Source organism: Clarias gariepinus, chromosome 4 (assembly GCF_024256425.1).
Source record: "Clarias gariepinus isolate MV-2021 ecotype Netherlands chromosome 4, CGAR_prim_01v2, whole genome shotgun sequence".
Classification (NCBI taxonomy): Eukaryota; Metazoa; Chordata; class Actinopteri; order Siluriformes; family Clariidae; genus Clarias; species Clarias gariepinus.
In genome coordinates, this window is record NC_071103.1 from 13,550,147 (window position 1) to 13,564,558 (window position 14,412).

The window sequence follows — 14,412 nt, forward strand, 5'->3', positions numbered from 1 at the left end:
CAGCTGAAGTCGATCGTATGGCAAAAGACTTTAAACATCCGAGAGAGATGGGCATGGGCCCTTTCTTAACGCAGATGCAGCGTAAAATTCAGTTGTATAATTTTCACCCTCTGGATGTGATTGCCATAAGTTCCCAGATTTTTCTGCCCTCTGAAGTAGATAAGTTAAGAGCTTATTATCAGGCTTGTGAGGACAAGCAGAAGCTTACTTCAGCAAAAGCTGTGCAAAAGTGTTCTGATGACCTTCTGATGATTATTCGTGATTTTGTGGACTGTAATGAATGCTGGCGTAAAGTTGTGGATTGTCAGCAGGCAAAAAATGAGTCTGTCCTTGAATACACTCAGCGCTATGCCCATGTGTTTATGTTGTATGGTGGGAATGGCTTGAGCTCTACAGACGAGGTGATGGCCAGCCGAATTCCCGTTGCGCAGTGGGCTGATGGCTTACGTGCTGAGTTACGCAAGGTGTTGCCGCTTCTGAAACCTGAGTGGCGGAAATCCACACTTAATGATCTTTCTGACAGTCTTTCAGCATATGAAAGAGATTCTAATGTGAAAACACATGTGTCTGCGTTGATGCAAGCTGCTGTTGATGTGGACACTGCTCAATCTGTTCCACGTGATGTTTGCCGCTATTGTCATAAGCCCGGACATTGGTACAAGGCTTGCCGGAAGCGAAAGGCAGACATGAAAAAGCAGAAATGTGCTTTTGACTCTGGAGGTTCTCAGCCTGACTTGAGGGGCGGAGCTCTTTCGCCTGACGTGGCAGGGCAGATCATTCAGATCTTGCAACGTGCTTCCCAGGCAACGTCACTTGGTTTGCCTCTTCCCCCTCCGCCTCAGTCTTTTTAGATATGAAAGCTGTGAGAGCCTATTTGCAGCCAGTTACCTATGAGCGAGATAACAGACTGTATGTTGTGATCACTGTTAATGGTGTGGAATGTAGCTTTTTAATTGACACAGGTGCACAAGTTTCTATAATTCCATTAGAGATGGCTAAGAAGCTGAGTCTTCATTTAACCAAATCAAACACTATCATTGCTGGTGTGACTGGGGAAAGCTGTCATACTTACATAACAGAGCCTGTCTGCTTATGTTTTGGCCCTAGGTCACTAGATGTCTCTCTAATGGTAGCAGAAATTAATACTTGCCCTATTTTGGGCATTGATGTTATCTCACGTTTACACATGCAATTGGATTTTGAAGCAGCTGAACCCAAACTCTCTGTTTTTACATCTCAGGTGATGGATCCCATGATTGCTAATCACCCTATTTGGGCTAAAGATAAGAACGATTGTGGTCTATTGGACATTGAACCAGTGCGGCTCACTGGAAAACCCCCACCTATGACCAAACAGTACCCTCTTTCACAGGAAGCTATTGAGGGGATTCGGCCTGTAATCACTGATTTGGTAAGCCGAGATATTTTGATTAAGGCACATAGCTCCTCTTCCTCTCCCTTGTGGCCTGTCAGGAAAGGCGGGGCCCAGAGAGATGCAACAGGAAATGCACCAAAAACTCTTTGGCGTCTGACAGTCGATTATCGTGTTGCCAATACATGCATTGATCGCATCCCACCTCGAGTAGCTGACCCCAGCACTGTTTTTGATGGAATCCCTATTTCACATACAGTGTTTTCAGTCATTGATATGGCTAATGGGTTTTGGTCTGTTCCTTTACACCCAGACAGCCAGCCATGGTTAGCTTTCTTTTTCGATGGTGATCAGTATTTGTGGTCGCGTCTGCCACAGGGTCTGCATAATAGCCCAACAATATATCATCAAGCATTAAGGCGTCACCTGTCAGAGCCAGAATGTCCAGTTAAGGAGTCTAGCCTGGTCCAATTTATTGATGACATTCTTTTAGCCTCACCTAATCATGAAGTGCATAACAGAGAGTTACTAGCGCTGCTGACACATCTTAGTGCACATGGTCATAAAGCTAACATTGCCAAAGCTCAACTAGCCACCAATTCAGTACAGTTTCTAGGACAATCAGTAACAGCAGGACAGAGATCCATCCTCCCTAATCGGGTTGCAGCAGTACAAATGTTCACTGCTCCATCAACAGTGAAAGGGCTCCGCTCATTCATGGGTATGTGTAACTACTGTCGCCCCTGGATTGAGGATTATGCCCGAATAGCTCAGCCTCTATATGATTTGTTGAAAGGATCTCCAAATGAGACAGACAGTATTCAGTTTTCTGAGTCAGCTGAAACAGCATTTACCGACCTTAAAGCTGCTCTTACATCTGCACCTGCTTTAGGTTTTGCGCAACCTGAGCTGCCGTTCACCCAATATGTGCATGAGCATGCGGGGTTCATGACTGCATGTCTGATGCAGGATCATGGTGGCCAATTGCGTCCAGTCCAATACTATTCAGCTAAGTTGGATGTGAATGCTAGCGGTTTTGGTCCATGTCTTCGTGCTGTTCAAGCTACATTTTTAGCTGTTACTGCCTGTGCTCCGATAGTGTTGACGCAACATCTCACTGTACATTGTCCTCATGCTGTTCTCTCTTTGTTGTCCTCAGCTCGTGTGATCACAGTAACTGCTCAAAGGTGGAGCAATTGGCTCAATACTCTCACAGCTCCTAACATCACCCTGAAAAGGGCAAAGATCACCAACCCCTCATCGTTAATGATGGCTGCAATGTCTGATTCCTTAGATGAGGGCGCGTGGGGTGATCATGACTGTGTGATGCTTTCACACTCACCACCTTCAAAAGTCTCTGAAATTCCTCTGGAAAATCCAGACATGGTTTTGTTTACTGACGGTTCAGCCCAGGTGCTGAATGGATGCAGACGGGCTGGATGGGCTGTGTGCTCATTACATGCTGTTATAGCTCAGGGTCGCCTTCCTGATCATCTCTCTGCACAAGTTGCGGAACTTGTTGCCCTGACTAATGCATGTGTTTTGGCTACAGGATGTTCAGCCACAATCTACACTGACAGCCGTTATTGCTATGGCACAATACATGACTATGCGAGCATTTGGCGACGACGTGCCTTCCTAACAGCTTCAGGAACGCCAATCAAAAATGCTTCATATGTTTCTGACCTCTTGTCCGCCTGTGAGCTTCCAAAAAGTTTAGCAGTAGTCAAGGTCAAAGCACACTGTCCGAAAAACACTGATGAAAGCAGAGGAAATGCCCTGGCTGATGCTGCGGCCAAAGCTGCATGCAGGCTGCCCGCTATCACAATCTCAGCCGTCAAAACCTCGAACTCTGCTGATGTGAAGGTTGAGTCACAACAACTTCGATCTTCCCTGATGGACATGTATGCTAATGCTCCTGCACTAGAAGTGTGGTCGTGGGTTGATAAAGGGGCAAGCCTAGACTCTGCTGGTGCTTGGACAAAGGGAGGTAAATATGTTGCCCCTGAGTCCTTGCTGCCATACTTGGCCCAACAAATTCACAGTTTAGGACACGTGGGTGTTCAGACAATGGTTCACAGATTTTCGTCTACGTGGTGGAACCCCAAGTTCCGTGCACACGCATCTGATGTCGTGAAACGCTGTGTTCTGTGTCAGGCTAACAACAGTGCAGCTGGAGTGCCAACCCCTGCAGCTCACACACCAGCGCCAGCAGGTCCGTTCAAACACCTGCAGGTCGACTACATCACCCTTCCTCCATGTCAAGGTAAACGAGATGTGTTGGTGGTGGTTGACCAATTTTCTCGCTGGGTTGAAGCCTACCCAACTAAAACAGGCACAGCTTTGCACACTGCAAAATCACTGGTCAAGGACTTCTTCCCTCGCTGGGGAATTGCCGAATGTATTCATTCAGATCGTGGAACTCATTTCACTGGACAGGTTGTGCAGGAAGTCATGAAACTATTAAACGTTCAGTGGAAGCTTCACTGCCCTTACAGGCCCCAGGCTTCTGGGCAGGTTGAACGACAAAACCAGACACTAAAACTACGACTGTCCAAGCTCCATCAGAGTGGAGTGTCATGGGTAGATGCACTACCAGCTGTTCTGTGCAGCATTCGGTCATCTCCTACAAGGGGGATTGGTCTCAGCCCATATGAGATCATAACTGGTCGACCCATGGCGTTGCCAGGCACACTTGATTTGAGACAGGCAGATATTCATCTGACCTCTGATGCGCTGTTGAAGTATTGTGAAGAGCTCACTGATGCAGTCAGTGCTGCTCAACAGCGTGTTTCAGAGGCATGGACCTCACCTGAGAAGGGTGGCCATGCCATTGTACCAGGACAGTGGGTGATGATCAAAAATCACACTGCTGGACCATTGGAAGCGAAATGGAAAGGACCATTTCAAGTTCTTTTAGTAACCGATTCAGCAGTTTTATGTCAGGGGCATAAGACCTGGACTCATGCTTCACACTGTAAAGTGGTGTTACCTCCTAAATAGGGGCAGTTTGGGTGGCTCTGGGAGAAGAGCTTTGAGAGGATCCGATGGTGTTTAGGCCGCGGGGGTCAAACTCGAAGTGAAGATTCCCTTTTCCCCAACATGCGGTTAGCGCTCCCTACTTCTCTCAGTGGACAGGACCCAAGTTAGGAAGGGAAAGATGGTCACCCTTTACAGTGGTCGTATGGTGGATCCTGAACCGTTGCCAGTTAATAAAAATTTCAACGTAGGGAAATTAAAAAAATAAAAAAAAAACATAGGGTTCAGAAGATTTCATTTAAATAACTCACAGAGGGAGAAAAAAAAAGAACGCACCATCTCTGTGTTTACTACCTGATTCTGGTATCTCTTGTGTGTGTGTGTGTGTGTGTGGTGTTTTTTTTGCAGGAACAACCAAGCGAGGCATTCCGGAGGTTGGAGAAGCTGATACGAGATAACCACGAGTCTGCTACAGGATACATCGGGTTCCCGCTTTCTCCCAGCTGGCCACACAGCACGCCTCAGCGTCCTTCGACATCTATTCGTGCCGTGCTGAAACAAGATCCAGCTATCCTCGCTGTCATCACCACCACATCTCAAGAAGCTAATTTTGTCGATTACACACATAGACCTTATCAAAATTGTGATTATAAAATAGTTACAATCACTGGGTTCACATTATACAATCACATTTATGCTGCCACTGGAGCGAGGTTATTTTATTAAGAATTTCAGAAAATTACCCTCTCCTATAGTCTGGGGGAGACATGTAAAGGCCATTACTTGTTCAGCATATGCCATAACTATAAATGCATGTCCTGTATTACATTGTCAAAACGTAAAAACATATCAGTTGCATTCTAAAATCAAGGTCAGAGTGTTTTTCAATAAGTATCAACAAAATCTAACATACATCAGTTATCCGTGGTATGCTAATAGTTTTGATTCCAATGCAGGGAGTGTAGCTGTTGGTAATGTTAATACGTGGTGGGAAATTCTCAAATTGTACAATGGGGAAACTAACATTTGGGACACTTTCACTCAGATTCGCTCTTCTGATGATATTAAACTGTCGGGTAGATGTGTCAGGTGCTGATTTAGATAAAAGAAACACTTTCCATGCTTTGTTTACATTAACTCAGAACACACTGTACCCAGGCTGTGAAGTGTGCATTCCTCATCCAGTAAGTGTCTCTGCTGGCATTGCGTGGTCAGGACATGCCATTTCAGTCTGTGACACTTGTGCTTTATTGCATATTAATGTATCAGAATTCAACATAACTACTTGTCATAATGTAACTCAAGCAGTCGCCACTAAGTGTTGCTCTCCAGGGGTGGACACCTGTAATCAGACTTATCTTCCCTCTCATAGTATAACTGACGTCATTACCTTGACTAAATTTCCATGGTGTGTTGAAAATCATGTAAAGGACTCTCCCTTTATGGGTGAAATCTCTGAGCCATTGTGCACTTTTATCGTCGAACTCAGTAAATTTCAGGTAAAAGATATTTCACACATTTCTCAGGTTCAACCTAAAGTTATAGCTCATTCTATACTTGATTGTGTTTCTAAACCTGGTCCATGGGTTAATTGGCTCTCAATTAATAAATTCTGTCGCGTTCCAGCTCCTTCTGGTACCTACTGGTTGTGCGGAAGTATCGCATATAGCGAATTACCTGCGAGATTCAATGGCCGATGTTCTTTAATTTATCTTCTTCCTGCCATGAGACCTCGACACTCGAATCCTAAGAACCAAGTTACGAGTAAGCCTAATTCTACTCCGCAGCATGTAATTTTAATACACCGGCTTCCTACAGATCGCTCAGAAATTAATTTAGATGTTCCTAGTTCTTGTGGACCAGTAAATTGCAAGGAAGTCGAATGCATTTGGTATAAGAACGGGAAAGTGCACACTGCCATAGAGAGGGGAGTTCAAAAGGTACCCCCAAACGCTTACCTTCATGACAATGGTACACTAACACTCTTACCAACGAAACAGGGATATCAATCCTTTGCCGAGTCAATCAACCAATCTGAAATTCCTATCTCTGTGACAGATAAGCTGCTGTCGGATATTGCTTTCTATTCTGAAGTTGATGCTATTTTTACATTTAGTAGTAATGAACAAAAGTGCCCAGTGAGTTATCAACTTCACACACGCTCCTATAAGGAAAACAGTCCAATCAAGGAGATATCATTTGCAGCTAATGACCCTCAGCCATGTGTTGAATATTTTACATGCAGTCAGACTTTCTGGAGTAGATCACTCGGTGCTCTTATTCCTAATTATGGTATTATGGTTAGTTTGGATCAGATCCGCATTCTATCTCATGAAATTGAGAAATTGGCTAATGACACTGCCCAAGCCCTAGGTGTGATATCTACCACACTACAATCACATCGCATGATGATTTTGCAAAATCGAGTTGCTTTAGATTACATCTTAGCACAACAGGGGGGTACTTGTGCAGTTGTAGGCCCTAAATGTTGTACGGATGTTTTTGACCCTACCTTAAACCTAACTCACTACATTAAAAACTTAGAGGAGTTACGTGACCGTGTTATACATATTGATCAAGTCAACAGTGATGGTCTAGGGGCCTGGCTAGGTTCCTGGTGGATATATGGCCGTGAAATCCTATTAGCTTTCATGGTTTTCTTTTTTATTCTTCTGTTGGCTTATGTGGCTATTCGTTGCTGTTGGTTGTGTGTCTCTAAAAGCGTTAAACACACTCAAATAGCAGAAACTACAATAATATTGACTCCTAGGCCTAATGCCTACATTTGACGTGACCTTTTCCTTATATTATGCTCGGTACGCGGGTTAGAAGTCTAAGTCCTATTCCGTTGTGGAATATGTAAACGAGTAATCGCCTGGCCAGTGGTTACGGATTGTAAGACATGTTTCAAAAGATTAAGCTTGCTGTTATGAATGCTTTTAGGGCATTCACAGGGGGGAATTGAAGGATTTATTTCTAATTTTCCTTAATATTTTGTATGAATATGGCACTAATCATTAATAATGGACTTATGTCAGCGTGATCTTTATAAGTTCCTTGTTTACTTAATACATGTCCTTGTTTACTTGATAAGTGTCCTTGTTTACTTAGTTCTCACATGATGTTTTTAACCTTGATTGTATTTTTCTTCCTTTGTTTTTCCTTTCTTGGCCTTGGGTCGATGTTTACATCGTAGTATAAAATGGATGTTTTGCCATTTATGTTCGGATTTCATTGCCCAGGCTGACTGATTGACGCATGCATGCAAATTAAACTATCTTCTCCAGCTGAAGCCTGGCTCTGAGTCTCCTGATTTCTTGATCATCTAATGCTCTGGTCAGATCCAGAAGATCTTATTTTTATTTACAACAGCACCAAGCACAAGGGGAACAACTGTGTCCCAATTTTGAGTTGATACATGAAAACCCGATAATAAATATACAATGTACTGTCTTTATGATCTTGTCAGTGCTGAAAAAAAGCTGTTTACATTGGTGTGCATGCTTATTCCGTTGGATTATATTGCATATCCATTTTGTGAATGCTGGTTGTAGCGTTAAAACTCAATACTGGACTGATTATGATTTTGTTGACCCATAGTAAAAAAAGGGCTCCAGTTGAAAGGTTCTTGAGCTTTCCTTTATATATGTTAAAAATGATTTTGAGTATTTGATGATCTATTCAAAGTTGTTAATCTGTTTCTCTAGAGAAATTTCTTCTGATATCTTAATGTGTACTCTTAGAAAGTACTGTTACTACCAGCTTAACAGTAAAAGACCTGGGCGTGATATTAGACAGTAACTTGTCTTTCGAAAATCATATTTCCAATATCACAAAAACAGCCCTTTTCCATCTTAGAAATATTGCCAAACTTAGGAGTATCCTATCCGTATCTGATGCAGAAAAGCTAGTTCATGCATTCATGACCTCCAGACTGGACTATTGTAATGCATTACTAGGTGGTTGTCCTGCATCCTCAATAAACAAGCTACAGCTACCAAAATGCAGCCGCCAGGGTTCTCACTAGATCCAGAAAATATGATCATATAACACCTATATTATCATCCCTGCACTGGCTACCTGTTCAATTTAGAATTAATTACAAAATAGTATTACTTACATACAAGGCTTTAAATGGTTTAGCTCCCACATACCTAACCAGTCTTTTGATACGCTATAATCCACCACGTTCCTTAAGATCACAAAACTCCGGACTTCTGGTAATTCCCAGAATTTTAAAATTCCCAGACACTGTTCGGGGAGCAGACACGGTTTCCCAATTCAAAAGTAGACTCAAGACGCAGCTCTTTAATCTGGCATACGCGTAACTCATCCCATAACTTCATACTCCAGTACACCTATCCTGAATGGCAACTACGCTAATTTTCTCCATCTTTTCTGTATTTTTCTACCCATCCCGAGGCATCTGGAGATTGTGCCAGCTTTAGTAGACAAAGGCCAACCCTGCGAGGTTTCTAAGGCATCTTGAGAAGGACCTGCTCCAGCTAGATTCTGCTTTATGATGGCTGGAGCTACACATCCTGCTCCTGTGCTCATAGTGATCCAGACCCCATCTGCCCTCTGCACCTACTGCTGAACTGAATCTACACAACTTCTGTTATATTGAACTTTCACCTGCACAACACACATGATGTTATTAGTGGTGCTTGCAAAGCATCACTATTGTTATCTTGCAAAATTCTTCCGTACAAAAGTTTGGCGCGTAACTAGTCCCGCACCGTTTGTCATAGACCCATGAGTGAGGTGTCAAATCGTGCGGCTTATACGGGAATGGGGTGCTATGACTTTTATAAGGGGTGGGCGGTTAATTGCCCCCGCAGGGGGCAATTAACCAGCCAAAAAATCCCATAGACTTAACATTGAGGCCAACTTTGACAGATTGTAGCGCAGAGAGTGAAATTTGTAGAGACGTCAGATTTACCACATTTGAAGAGGATTGCAGCCTGTGTCAGATGATACCCCGCACAGGGGAATAAGTTCGACCCCCGGGGCAAGAGAGGTCCCCAAAGTTGCCCCATAGAATTTGAATGGGGATTTTGGCGACTTTGCCCATTGACTTATAATGGGAATTTAAAAAAATTACTAGTGCCGCGCCGTTCGTCGTAGACCCATGAATGAGGTGTCAACCCGTGCGGCTTATTCGGGAGTAGGTTGCTTTGACTGTTTGAAAGGGTGGGTGGTTAATTGCCCCCGCAGACTTAACACTGACAACAACTTTGACTGAGTCCCGCACCGTTCGTCGTAGACCCACGAATGAGGTGTCAAACCGTGCGGCTTATTCGGGAGTAGGGTGCTCTGACTGTTTGAAGGGGTGAGACTTAACATTGAGACCAACTTTGACCGAGTACCATGAGTGAGGTGTCGAACTGTGCGGCCCATTTTCGGGAACAGGGTGCTGTGACTTTTCAGAGGGGTGGGTGGTTAATTGGCCCCGCAGGGGGCAATTAACCGCCCACAGACTTAACACTGAGAACAACTTTGACTGAGTCTTGCACCGTTCGTCGTGGACCCATGAATGAGGTGTCAAACCGTGCGGCTTATTCGGGAGTAGGGTGCTCTGACTGTTTGAAGGGGTGGGTGGTTAATTGCCCCCGCAGGGGGCAATTAACCACCCACAGACTTAACATTGAGACCAACTTTGACTGAGTCCCATGAGTGAGGTGTCAAACCGTGCGGCCCATCTTCGGGAACAGGGTGCTGTGACTTTTCTAAGGGGTGGGTGGTTAATTGCCCCCGCAGGGGGCAATTAACCACCTACAGACTTAACATTGATTTAACTGTGGATCTGACTGTCGTAGAGACACTCTTTTGCATTTATCATTATGCTCATGAGCCACGCCCCCTAGCACCCTCATTAGCATGCTGTTAGCATGATGCTAACGCGATTAGCATTTTTCTAGCATGATGCTAACAAAATTAGCATGTTTCTAGCTTTATGCTAATTTCATCAGCACATCGCTAGCATGATGCTAACGCTATTAGCATGTCGCTAGCATTATGCTAACTTTTCGCTAATCACATGTATAGAATGGTCCTAGCATAGCATGATGTTTAGCTGATTAGCATGGTGCTAGCTTGATGCTAGCTATATTAGCATGTTGCTATCAAGATCCCATTGTCGTAGAGATATGGAGGGTCAGAGTTTCGCCACGGCAAGCACCACTCACATTTTCTTCAGGAAATGTACCTCTCTAGTTTCTATCTGTTATCACCCAGATGAGGATGGGTTCCCTGTTGAGTCTGGTTCCTCTCAAGGTTTCTTCCTATTGCCATCTCAGGGAGTTTTTCCTTGCCACTGTCGCCGTCACCCTTGGCTTGCTCATCAGAGACATTTCTTTCATCATTCATTCATTTCATTATTATCTAGACACATTTTTCTCACACATACACACTTCCAAATATTTTCTTTTCTTTTCTTTTCTAGAAAAAAAATAAAAATAAAAAATTCTTTAATTTTTTGTGAAGCTGCTTTGAGACAATGACCATTGTTAAAAGCGCTATATAAATAAAATTGAATTCAATTGAATTGTTCTTTTCTCTCTTCCAATCCACCCAATGCACCAAGATCATCTGCCTCCATCTAACCCTATCCTCTGCATCCTCTAGTCTCACACCAACTAACTTCAGGTTCTCTTTCACTGCATCCATAAATCTCCTCTTTGGTCTTCCTTTAGACCTCCTTTCTGGCAGTTCCAACCTCAGCATCCTTCTACCGATATATTCACCATCTCTCCTCTGAACATGCCCAAACCACCTCAATCTGGCCTCTCTGACTTTATCTCCAAAACATCTAACATGGCTTGTCCCTCTAATGAACTCCTTCTTGATCCTATACATCCTTGTCACTCCCAAAGAGGACCTCAACATCTTCAGCACTGCTACCTCTCTCCCTCCAGTCTTTTCTTCAGTGCCACTGTCTCTAAGCTGTGGAGCATTGCGGGTCTCACCACTGTCCTGTACACCTTTCCTTTCATTCTTGCTGATACTTTTTTTTATCACATAACACACCTGACACTTCACGCCTCTTTACCTCCTTTCCACACTCTCTGTTGCTCTGGACCGTTGACCCAAATAACTTTTTCAATGAGAAGTTTCAATAAGAACTTTCAATATGGACAGGGCAGGGGCGCAGGTGATATTTCAGTCGTCCGCGTTCAATAACAAGAGCAATTGTGACATACAGTATTGACGATACAACAAACAAAATGTCATTTGTTTTTTAACGCTGGTTATTGGACACAGCCATGCTAAGCCATCACCTGCGTTCCTGTTCTTTCGCATCTTGCAGCCAGACGCAGGAGAGGAAAGAGTCTATTACAGGTCATGGCTTGCCATTTCATTTATTTATTTATTTGTTTGTTTGTTTGTATTTTATCCGATATATTTAGCTGTTTTGTGGCCGGTGAAATGGCAACTGCATGGATTGAAGCTAGTCGTAAAATTAAAAAACATTAGACGTACGGACGACATTTTTTATTATACATTAGTAGCCATGCTTGTGTTGTTATACAGTTAGGTTGTACAGTATAAAGTTATATAAAAACTGACCTGTCCTTTATGGGCTATTTCAAGAAGAAGTATCAAGGTAAAATGACTGGCTAGTTAGGATTCTGTGGCTTAATCAATTAAAATACTCTTCTCTGGCATGACCATAATAAGAAACAGCATTGGCAAGGGGTTTAGGCTAATGTTGTCAGCATAGGGGCAATAACAGCGGTAAGAGTAGATTTATGGTTTTTATGCTTAATGGTGCATCGTCATGGTTATTCGCTCCTGAAATAGGGTCAATCTGGACTCATCAAATCACATGACCCTTTCCACTGCTCCGAAGTCCAATCCCAGCGTTTGTTGCTTTTTTTTCCTAACAAGTTTTTTTTCTTTTGGTCACACAGCTGTTTTAATCTCAGTCCTGTCTTCACATTGTGCATGTGGAAAAGCAATTATTTTTATTATTTCTGCTGTAATTTTTTTTACTATGCATCTTTACTAATCATTTAAGTGATCTGCATTCATGATATTTTTTAACCAAATTTCTTCCATGAAGATAAAGGATCAGCACATTCCTTATTAGTTTTAATAATGTGTTGAACCATTCTTATCTCAATTTTAGTTATTTCAAATCTTAGTATTTTGTTGCTTTATGCAGGACAGTAATTTGACCCTTCTGAAAGGGTGACTTTTTTTTTGGCCAGGCAGAGTATAATAACCTCTTCAACAAAATAATGCATAATGCTGAACTTCCTACAAAACAAGAAACAATAAAAAAGTCATTAACTTAGTCCTGATCTTTTCAATAGCTAACTTACTTACTCGAGATCAGGGACGTTTTCTTCCGGAAATTAATGGAAGCCAGGCTTCCACTGTTTTGTTTTTTCAGACTATACTTATCACAAATAAAAACACTATAACAGTTTTGTTTCAGCTTATAAAGTCCTCTGTCCTGTTGCTGACTGCCATCTCGTCTCTGTTTTTTACTAAGGAATCTACAGTTTATGGAAACTCCACCCCACCGGATGTTGTTTATGTAATAAATGGGCGCTAAAACATTTTAGCGCACATTTCCGACGGGAAGCCAGGCCAGAAGAGATAGGTTTCCTTTTTATAACAAAACAAAAGATTAACCAATCAGAAAATCCCATCTTCAAATTGTCACTTGTTCATGTCTTAAATTAAATGCTTTAATGCTTGAGTGATTCATAGGTCACTGTGTGACTTAAGAGCAATCTTCAGAACTATTCCTCATGACTACATAAAAAAAGGCTGGCTCTTTGGAAGCAAAATCTGAATAAATGAGAGATGATTAAAGACTTTTGCACAATTTTGTACATCCTTTGATCATGTTTCTGCCTCCTTAAGTGTTGAAAGTTTCCATTTGGAAATTTGAAAACAGTACAATCCAAATTCCCAATCGCAGTGCAAATTCTACAAGCCATAACCCAGTTGAGCTTAAGCCTTAGATCCAGGACTGATGGCCAGACATCCTTCTTTGCGTTTTTTTTTTTTTTTTTTTTTTTAGAGAACATAATTCATGTTTCAAACAGGGGCTCTCTATCATGGCTGACTTTACACTCTGACCCCAGGAGGAAGAAACCTTGAGAGGAACCAGACTCAGCATGGAAACCCATCCTTATTTGGGTGATAATAGATAGCAGGGATTGTTTTGCAGACATACTGTGTGTTAGGCAGCTGGAACTTCAGTATAACAGAAGTTAACATGGACTTCAGTTTGGCACCAAGATGGCACCAGGATGAGCCAGACAGGTGCAGAGGGCAGAGGGGGTATGGATCACTGGAAGCTCAGGAGCAACATGTGCATCTCCTAACCATTTTTGAAGCAGAATCCAGGTGGAGCTGGTCCTTCTCTGAATGCCTCAGGATCTTCACAGGTTTGGCCTTTATCTTCTGGTAAAGAAAAACCTATAAAACCAATTAAAAAAGAAACCTTTAAAAAGAAAGAATAGGTGAAAAAATATTAGCATAGCTGCCATTCATGGTATTACCATTAATAATAATGTGCAAAAATGATTAATATAAAATATGAAATAAAAATAATACAAATTAATCTGCACTTTACCTGTTGACTCACTGGAAGCTTTTTCTTTTTGTGTGTCTTTAACAAGGAACTTATGTAATGCCTTCTTTTACCTTTTTTGGCATTTTGCAGGAATGTGACATTGCATTGTCATAATAAATTTCTCCAGGCGGCATGGTTGCTTAGTGGTTATCACTGTCACCTTCACCTCCAGGGTTCAGGTTTGATTCCCGCCTCAGCTCTGTGTGCATAGAGTTCGCATTTTCTTCCCATGCTTGGTGAGTTTCCTCCAGGTGCTCCACTTTCCTCCGACAACCATGCAGACATGCAGATCAGGCCTGTAGTTTATGAATAAGCATGTGAGGTTTTTATGAATGAGCATGTGAGGTGTGTGTGTGTGTGTGTGTGTACACTCTGTGATGGATTAGGATTCATACTCCACCTTATGCCCTACAGTAAGTCTCCCTAGGCCCCTGCGACCAGGTATACAGAATAAAGCAGTATAGAA